Below are 8,819 nucleotides of genomic sequence, written 5' to 3' on the forward strand. Positions count from 1 at the left end.
TCAGAGGCTCAGTGAGAGGAAAAATATCTGTTGATTTTTTTTTTTTTTTTCCTGAAAGTGGATGGGTAAACAGAAGCTGGTGATACTGGATGCTGGTGGATGTGGTGGTGATTCGAGTCTAGAGGCAACAAGAATTCATCGCTTCTACTTCAATGCCTGCTGAGCTAGGTGAGCCATGCAGACAAGGGAGGTAGGCAAGGTAAGAATTCTGATAATCCAGTAGCATTATATTTCATATTCAGAAATGCCTCATTTCGGGAATACAATCGGGAGTGGTGAGGACTGAGGTACAATGGAGAGCAATATTCCACTTGATCTGATTATCATAGGTACCAATGAAGGCTTCGAGTTGGGGTATCTTCCAATTTTTGGTTAAGATCTATAGTCTGGATCTTTTTTTTTTTAATGTTTATTTTATTTTTGAGCGAGCACATGAGTGGGGGAGGGGCAGAGAGAGAGGGAGACACGGAATCCAAAACAGGCTCCAGGCTCCAAGCTGTCAGTATGGAGACCTATGTGGGGCTTGAACTCATGAACTGTGAGATCACGACCTGAGCCAAAGTTGGACACTCAAGCAACTGAGTCATCCATGCACCCCTGGAGTCTGGGTCTTTATGTAAAATTCTCATTTTTGAATGTTGGCATGTGTACAGACATACACATACATCCACAGATCATTCTGTGAGAGAAACTGGAGTGGTCTCTCTAGGGGTCCTTGGAGAAGGAGAGGGTGTCCTTTCTAGAGGAGAGGGTGGTACCAGCCAAGAGGAACAGACATGTTTAGAACCTAGCACTGTGGCAACATTATCGTGTTCTCTCACCTTCTGGAGCTCAGCCTGACCACCAAGGTGGGGATGGGTAGGCCACTGTGTAAACATCTATCACTTTCCTAGGGACTGGCTGTTAAGGAAGGCCACTTTAGCACTGTTTTAGATTTCCCATTTGGTTGGTCAAAGTTCATGGGTCTCCCCGGCCATTAGGGAGTTAACATGTGAATCATGGAACTATGTTCTAAAAGCCATGTGAGTGTCTAAGATAAACTACAGGAGCCACATTACAGGAAAGGTGGATCCATGAAGTGGAACTAATGGTGACCCCTATAATCATAAACCTAGCTACTTGTAATAAGGGGAAAAGGTAACAGGCTGATGATTATCATCCTTGCACTTGTAAAATGGCAGTGCTGATCTAATTGCTAAGCAACAGATTTCCTATAAGGTGATTCCTAGGAACTGGTTTGCTCCAGAATTGGGAGGATAAGGATAAATAATACCAAATGAGGGGCACCTAGGTGGCTCAGCTGAGAGTCCGACTCTTGGTTTTGGCTCAGGTTATGGTCTCACAGTTTCGTGAGTTGGAGCCCTATGGTGGGCTCTGTGGTGATGGCCTGGAGCCTGGTAGAGATTCTCCCTCTCTCCCTGCCGCTCCCCTGCTCACACACTCTCTGTCTCGCTCTGTCTCTGTCTCTCTTTCTCAAAAAAAAAAAAAAAAAAAAAAAATCCTTTCTAACAGCTAGGAAAAGAGTTTTTTAAAAAATAATAATAATACCAAATGATTCATTGTCTTGCTTCTTTTGACTCCCTGGAATTTCCCAAGTGCTAAGCAACGGGTGAGAAAGTGTCTGCCAGGGCACAGGATGCAACTATGAATTTGGAGAGAGCACTTCTGTTCAGCTGATTATTTCAATTTTCTCATCCATAAAAGGGGATGGCCACAGAACACTTTTTCAATGCTCTGCAAAAGCCGATTTGGAAACCAAAGGCTTAACTCTTTTCTTTTCTCTCACTGTTAAGCCTGTATGTAGAAATCAACCACATCTAATTTAATCACACCTGCTTCTATTTTGATGATAAGATCAGATTATAAGGTAAGGAATAGAAGCCCAGGGAAGGAAGAAGGTGGGCCAGAGGTGGTGTGTTTGAGCACACATTGAACACCTAATACGAGCAATCACGTACATTATCCCATTGTATACAGCCTCCCCAGAGGGAGGAATCATTTACCATCGTTTTACAATGAAGCGTGTTTCCTTTTTGAAGGTTTGTTCCAATTACAAATCAGTGTGTAAAATAAAACTCATACACAAGAAATGAAGAAGGAGGAGAAAAAGGGAAACATTGGAAGTTTATTCTCACTTACTTTTAATTTATTTGATTAATCCTTCTTAGTTTCCTTCCTCTGGCCAGTTCTTAAAGGTAAGCATTTCCATACATTGATTTTGTATCCTGCAACTTTGCTGAATTCACGTATCAGTTCTAGCAGTCTTTTGGTGGAGTCTATCGGATTTTCCATGTATAGTATCATGTCATCAAGGTAAGCGTTTCCAATCCTTGGTCCCTTCCCCAGTCTCAGTTTCTGCTTGAGGTATTGCCTCCTGGTAGATGATTCCCATCTCTGGTCCTGATTCTGCCCTACATTCTAGAGCCACATCAGCCTTGCCCACTCCCAGCTAGGCACCTGTACGTGTAAATGAGTGGGGCTGACCTGCTAATGGCCAACTGGTGTGTATTGGGCTAAAGTCACTCCAGCCTTGTCCATAATCCCAGTGATATTAGGACTAAATATCATCTCCCCAAACCAAGAAATAAGAAATCTGACTGAAGGGAGCCGTTTTGGATCAGCAGTACCTTCTGGAAATAATACTTGGAGGCTGCTGACAGGTTTCTGAAGGGCCATGAGGTTTTCTGGTATCTTGGGCTTTGGGGATTTCCCTCCAAGGTGTGGTCACTGCAGAGAGAGTCCCACCCAATATCCCTACCTACTTCCGCTTTCCCTACCAGCCCAGGCCTGAGGAACACCAGATCCTGCTCTCACTCTCCGTGACCTGACATTACCTAAGTTAGCGTTTGGTATCATACTAACTCTCTCTGATCCCTGGCCCGCAGCCCCTGGATAACACTCCAAAACTGCCACTTCCTGATTCCAGACTGGACTAAATCCTGACATCCCTGGGCAGACTTGGTCTTTGCCATCCTAGTCCCCTCCAAGGAAATAGAAGCTTGGTCCTTTTCTCATATTCCGTTTTAGTTTCTAGGCAGTTTCCTCCACCATCTCCCATTACAAAATATCCCATGCCAAATTTGACTGACAGTTTTTGCAGCTATTTTTTTTTGGGGGGGGGGAGGTTTACTTATTTATTTTGAGAGAGAGAGAGAGAGAGAGAGAGAGAGAGAAAGAATACATGAGGGAGGGGCAGAGAGAGAGGCGAGAGAGAGAATCCCAAATGGGCTCTGCACTATCAGAGCGGGACTTGATGTCACAAACGTGAGATCATGACCTGAGTGGAAATCAAGAGTTGGACACTTAACCGTCTGAGCCACCCAGGCGCCCCAGCAGCTGTCTATTTAAGTGTATCCACATGACGGTTTTAACATGCTTCAAATACAACAGGGTTCAGAGCAGCTAGGGTCTCTGTCCTGACCTTGAATCTGGCTCCTCCTTCACATGTATTATGTAAGAAGGGTCAAAGGGAGCAGGCATAGAATAGTGTAGTTGTCAACACCACTGCCAAACTTCCTTGCATTTCTTCACTGATGCTTCTCTGCACAGTCATGCCTGACATCCTGTCTCCCTGCTCTTCTCAGCTCCCTCTGTACTTTTTGTGTGGCAAGAATTACTAAGGTTGCTACTAACTGAGTCATTTGGGTCCATTTTTTCCTTCAAGGCACTGTGATGAATCATGTATTAACTTCCTTGCGACATAGTAGCTGGTCAATAAATGATAATTGTGATTTAAAAAATTATTGCACTCTAACCACCTTGATTTACTGTTACCCTTCAATGTCATATCATATATCATATTTCTCAGATTGAAGGTTTATGGTATAGTGCCTGAGTCCACTACTATGTGGCTTTGGGCTTGTTACATGGCTTCCCTGGATCTCAGTTTCATATCTATGAAATGGAAATATTAACTCCCACACTCAGGAGCAAAATAAAATGTGATAATATAGATAAAATGCTTAGCACAGTGCTTGGCATCCATAGTGATAATGCTAGTCATCATTACTGTCTTTGTGCCTCGGCTCACGTTGACCCCTCTTCCTAGAGTGCTGCTTCTCTCTTTTCCATTTTGCAAAATTCTGAAAGACCTGGATGAAACATCCTTTCCTCTCAGTGGATTCCTGTCTCCTCAGTTGTGTTGCACTGTATCCAGGTCTGTTATTATGTTTTATTGTATCATGCCTACTTGATTTACCACTTCTCCTGCTTGATTCCTTATCTTGACATTCAAAATCTTCCGTTTCATCTTCCCTCTTTTCCTCCTGGTGTACCTTTAATCCTTCCTCTCTGCCACCTGATCCCTTAATGCCCTTCTGCACCCCCTGACTTTGTGTCTTTCCCTCTGTGTGGCATGGCCATTCCTGTTTTAATTTGCTCCTGGGTTTTTACTCATCCATCAAGGAGCAACTCTATAAATTCTTCTTTGTTTTCTCCAAGTTAGAATTACTTCTTCACCCAACTTCAGTACCATTCAGTTTATTTCTCTATTATGAGACTTACCAGTATAACATTTTAGTTAATGCATAGATCTTTAGACTGGGAGCTCTTGACGGGAGAGATTATGTCTGATTATTTGTTTCCTTCAGCACCTACTATTATGCCCAAAATATAGTAGTTATCCATCCCATTTTTGTTGTATTTGTATTCCATGAGTATACTAAATAGCATCTGCCTAAACCAAGTGGTCAGAAATATGAACGAAGGTAGCACTTCCAGATCATCAGCACCTTCCGTAAAGCTCATGGATTGCTGAATGGTTTCCAAGAGTCAAATGAATAAGTAGTTTAAAATCTGTCACAATCTCTATCTGAAATAAAATATCCAGTCATGAACGTAAGTATAGGCTAGCATTTAATGACTAATGAAGCCCAGGAAGCATAAGAGAAATCAGGTCATATGCAAGGGAAATACGTCAGTGAAACCAAGAAAAATGTAATAAACTCTGGCTACGATTTTTAGTCTCTGTGTATTATGTAGAATCATTATTGAAATTTATGGTTGTGGAAAACTGGCCAGTTTCAGTTTCAGCATGGTTGAGTCAGGGACATTTCCTGTTATCAATAGGAAGCTGCTATACAATTAAATGGATCAATGATGCAGTGAACTGAATTAGTTGTTTTTTTTATAGCAAGTAATTGGACTAGTTGTGCATTCTACATTTTTTTTCAGTTGTACAAGCATGATCTTTGAATCTATCGTGAGGGAGGATGCTTGGGCTGCTTTAGCCTATTGATTTGAGAGGCAGTAAAAGGAACTGGGTTTAGTTAGAAAGGCAGTAAAGTTACATCAATAAAATGGTACAGGGGATGCACATTTGACACACTGAGTGGCTTTATGGAGACTTAATGATTTTTTAGAACAATTTGCAAATCTGATCTAATTCAATTAGTACTATAATAATCTACCTTAAAATATGGCGGAACATTCTGTTATGTATTTACTGCATTTGGTTCTGGTCTAGAGAACATTATAATACTGCCTATAAGTGGTGTGCTGGTAAACCCGCTTTTTGTTTTGTTTTTGTCTTCTTTTTAAAGCCCTAATTTTTAGTGTTTTCCTATTTCCATGGTGTAAATACTCCCATTATGTGCTGGCTTTAAGCTACCAACAGTTTAACAACTGCTCTCAAAGTTTCTAAATATCTGACAATCAGCTCTTAGGAATTGGTACACCTTTGCAGATTATTTACTATAGGAGAGCCTGCTAAAGGTTTAAAATCGCACAATTTTAGGACTAAAATCATTCAGAATATTCTAGTCCTACTCCTAACTTTCCACAAAAAAACAACAACAAAAAAACTGACACTGAGGGTAAGTGATGTCCTAAAAGTCATGCAGAAAGTTACTAGCAGACTTGTGGTTGGAATCAAGGTGTCTGGATTTCCCATCCACTATTCTATGCAAAAGCCTTTGTATAGGGACTGGAGAAAAATAAGTACTCATTGGGCATGAATGGAAATGTGACTGTATATTGTTGCTTTGGGATTCGGATAGGAAGCATACGTGACAGGAGCTGTGAACATGAAGTTCCCATAGAGCTGCTCCAAGTGCATGGAGAACCATTTAGGAAACTGAGGTTTGTAATCTTGGTTTGAAAATGGGCAAGCCACTTAACCTTTTTGGACATTGGTTTTATGATTTTTTTTTTAATTGGCAGTTTTTAATATTCGTATGTCTCAAACTCTAGTATCTTTTAAATAATCTCAGGTACCTATTAAAAGTCACCCCAGGGGCACCTGGGTGGCTCAGTCATTAAGCGTCCGACTTCAGCTCAGGTCACGATCTCGCGGTCCTTGAGTTCGAGCCCCGTGTCAGGCTCTGGGCTGATGGCTCAGAGCCTGGAGCCTGCTTCCAATTCTGTGTCTCCCTCTCTCTCTGCCCCTCCCCCGTTCATGCTCTGTCTCTCTCTGTCCCAAAAATAAATAAACGTTAAAAAAAAAAAAAAAAATTTAAAAGTCACCCCAAGTAGGGCTAATGTTAAGATAGTCCACGGGCCAAACGTTAAGAAACACTACTTTAGGGGCACATGGGTGGCTCGGTCGGTTAAGCATCAGGCTTTGGCTTAAGTCACAATCTCACAGCTCATGAGTTTGAGCCCCACATCGGGCTCTCCATTCTCAGCACAGAACCTGCTTTGGATCCTCTGCCTCCTTCTCTCTCTGCCCCTCCCCAACTTGCACATGCAATCTCTTTCTCAAAACTAAACATTAAAAAAAGAAAAGAAAAGAAAAGAAAAGAAAAGAAAAGAAAAGAAAAGAAAAGAAACACTAGCTTAGATCTCTTTTAAAGAGCTCTTCAGACCTAAGATGCTTTATCTGTTTACTTGTAGGCAGGGACAATTTTTGCAGTGATAGCTCCCCAAAGTAGTTCTTCGATTAGCTGCATCAGAGTCATCTGAGGAGCTTTTTCTTTTTCTTTAAAATGTTTATTTTTTTGTATTTTTAAAAAATTTTTAATGTTTATTTATTTTTGAGAGAGACAGAGACAGAATGCAAGTGGGTTAGGGGGAGAGAGAGGGGGAGACACAGAATCTGAAGCAGGCTCCAGGCTCCAAGCTGTCAGCACAGAGCCTGACGCGGGGCTTGAACTCACAAGCTGTGAGATCATGACCTGAGCTGAAGTCAGACGCTCAACCGACTGAGCCACCCAGGTGCCCCTAAAATGTCTATTTTTGAGAGAGAGAGAGGGCAGAGGGACAGAGAGAGAGGAAGTCAGAGGGTCTGAAGCTGACAGCAGAGTCTGATGCAGGGCTCAAACTCATGAACCATGAGATCAGAACCTGAGCTGAAGTCAGGTGCTTAACCAACTGAGCCACCCAGGTGCCCCTCACAGTCATCTGAGGAGCTTTTTAATATATCTGACTTCTCAGTCCCACCCAAGAACTATCAAAGAACTATCAAGTAAGATTGAGGGGTAAGAGGGCTGGGAATTTTTTTTTAAGTTGTCTATTTGATTTTGATGTCCAAGCAGAGTCAGAAACTTCAGAGGTTGCTAGCCTAGAGAATGTTTTGCAGGGTATGAAAGTTGTAACTAGTTGTTAACTCTGACCCATAGAGATGGGGCTATGCACAGGAGCTTGGGGCCTCTCCAGTAGCATCTCAAGTAGGGGATGGGAAGGAGCAGGTGATGGATTCTGGGGTACTGATGGTCAACTGGAAAGGGTCCTTGCAGTATGAAGCAGTACAAGGACAAAGTATGGAGGGTCCCAACACAGCCCTGAAATAAGGTGCTGATGGTGAGTCAGTGAATCACAAATTTGAACTTTGCATGTCTGTATCAAATGTGCACAAATATGTAAATCTAACACTTGGGACACATTATTTAGGACACATTTAGATGAGCCCGGTTCTTATTCTCCTCTCTCCTGTATTTAAAAAAAAAGTTTTGTCAAAACAAACAAACAAACAAACAAACCAGTGAATCCAAATTGTTTTCACTCTTTAAAATGCCATTTCTCCTTTTAAAATATAAAGTTTTAGGATTTAGACTTGGTTGTTAGGCACATTGTTTTGAAAAAGGTAAAGCTATGATAATGGTTACTATTTGACCACAAAATAGAGCAGTACATTCTAACTACTATAATTATGTTGTTATTAAAGACTGCTTTAAAGGAAAAACAAAAAGCTGTTTTGGCCAGCATAGAAGAGTTTTAAGAAGAAAAACATTTGGCCATGTAATCCTAGTTCTCTATAAAGTCTCCCAAATCCTCAAATTCCACTGAGATTCGATGAGCATTGCATGCATGTTACCATCCACGCAGGAGAGTTGCGAACCAGGGTGACATGGGTCTCCTCGTCTTCCTAACAAAAGGTTGAAAATAATCTTAAATTTGTATACTGATTTTCACGTGCTCATTTACCTAAATCTGCACTCAAAGAATGTTCTTGGATGCAAAGGTGATTACATATTAAAAAAAAATAATAATGGAACTATATTTGCTATTTGCAGATTCACAATGCAGATGAGAAGTTCTAAAGAAAATGAAACTCGTTTTTAACATTTTCAAATTTACTGGTTACAGAAATTTGTTTTTGTGTAAAACTCATGGGAAATGCTGACCTAGATAAGCTAGAGGGCAGGAGAAAAAACTTCCTTAGAATTGTCAAAAACTATTCCCTATGAATCAATGATTATGAAGATATAAGATGTGTTCAGTGGGCCATATAATTTTATTGGGGAGTTCATATTATTTTAACAAGTTGATTTTCTATTTGATTCAGAGACAGGCTAACTTCTATATAGAGCATATAATCTCCAAGAACCATCATTTCTTAAGCTTTATATTTTAAAATAACTTCAGCTTTATAGAAAAATTGG

At 41.0% G+C, this 8,819-nt stretch overlaps 1 long non-coding RNA gene across 1 annotated transcript in view; it reads left to right on the forward strand.

The window, feature by feature from the left end:
* Nucleotides 1-7,916, forward strand: part of LOC132683758 (uncharacterized) — a 70,715-nt gene extending 62,799 nt beyond the window's left edge. Inside the window, exon 2 of the long non-coding RNA XR_009612368.3 lies at nt 59-7,916. This is a non-coding gene — a long non-coding RNA (uncharacterized LOC132683758). The remainder of the gene's footprint in view (nt 1-58) is intronic.
* Nucleotides 7,917-8,819: the final 903 nt, after the last annotated feature.

The sequence above is a fragment of the Panthera onca genome, chromosome C2 (assembly GCF_046562875.1).
Source record: "Panthera onca isolate mPanOnc1 chromosome C2, mPanOnc1 haplotype 2, whole genome shotgun sequence".
In the NCBI taxonomy this organism is placed as follows: domain Eukaryota; kingdom Metazoa; phylum Chordata; class Mammalia; order Carnivora; family Felidae; genus Panthera; species Panthera onca.